The sequence below is a fragment of the Gekko japonicus genome, unplaced genomic scaffold (genome assembly GCF_001447785.1).
Source record: "Gekko japonicus isolate JY-2015 unplaced genomic scaffold, Gekko_japonicus_V1.1 scaffold1436, whole genome shotgun sequence".
In the NCBI taxonomy this organism is placed as follows: domain Eukaryota; kingdom Metazoa; phylum Chordata; class Lepidosauria; order Squamata; family Gekkonidae; genus Gekko; species Gekko japonicus.
The window spans coordinates 74921-76179 of record NW_015171546.1 but is presented as its reverse complement, the minus strand read 5'-3'; positions in this window follow the sequence as shown (position 1 = coordinate 76179).

The window sequence follows — 1259 nt, the reverse complement described above, 5'->3', positions numbered from 1 at the left end:
TTTGGATGCCATTAAAAGATATAGAGAGCGGATGGCTTAAAAACTTGGTAGCCACATTTGCAAGGGACGGAGGTGATAAATGGTCCCTCCAAGCTGTGGAGTCTTGTGAGCAAAAATCCTGCTTTGTGAGTTACTGGCCTTAAAGTTGTGAGCGAGCGCTTGGGCTGCTGCATCAGTTAGTTTGCTCTGGAGCCCTCCTTCCTGAGCTCAGGCAAAAATGTGTGAGACGGAGGTTAGAAAACTGAGCTAACTCACACTAGGAGCTGCGGTGGCTCAAGTGGTTAAGACGCTGAACTGCAGGCTGTGGAAGGTCGGTAGTTCAGCAGTTCGAGACCCGGGTGCCGCATGACGGAGTGAGCTCCCGTCTCCAGTTCCAGCTCCTGCCAACCTAGCAGTTCGAAAGCAAGAAACTGGAAGTAGATAAATAGGTACCACTTCGGTGGGAAGGTAACAGCGTTCCGTGCGCCTTGGTGTTTAGTCATGCCGGCCACATGACCACGGAAACGTCTTCGGCTTGGAAACGGAGATGAGCACCGCAACCCTAGAGTCGGATTCGACTGGCTTTCGAGCAAGGGAACCTTTACCTTTTACAGGAGATATTGGAGTAGTACAAAAGCTCTCTGTTTCACAAAGTGCGTGACAACAAGTCATAAGGAATACTACATTCAGATAGGACGCTGATCTCAGTCAATGTTCAGGCTCAAATATGGTGCTAAGCTTCTAATGGATCCCAGGTGTCTCCTGAGGAAAATACAATTTTGAAATGTCGTTATATAATCCGGAGACGACGTTGATTATGTACCGATGCACAAGGATTTTCTTATGACGGCTTGATTTGTGGGTCCGACTCTCACGACAGTTGCTCTTATACTTATTTTCTCCAGAAAGGTAACCGGTGAAGCATTTCCCTGGCATAGCTATAAAGCGAGAAAGCTCCACCCGCCTAGTTGCTGCCCATTTGGATTCCATTAAAAGATATAGAGCACGGATGGCTTAAAAACTTGGTAGCCACATTTGCAAGGGACGGAGGTGATAAATGGTCCCTCCAAGCTGTGGAGTCTTGTGAGCAAAAATCCTGCTTTGTGAGTTACTGGCCTTAAAGTTGTGAGCGAGCGCTTGGGCTGCTGCATCAGTTAGTTTGCTCTGGAGCCCTCCTTCCTGAGCAAAGACAACAATGGGTGAGCCGGAGGCTAAAAAACTGTGAGCTAGCTCACACTAACTCAGCTTAGAGGGAACACGGGTGATAAATAATAAGGAAG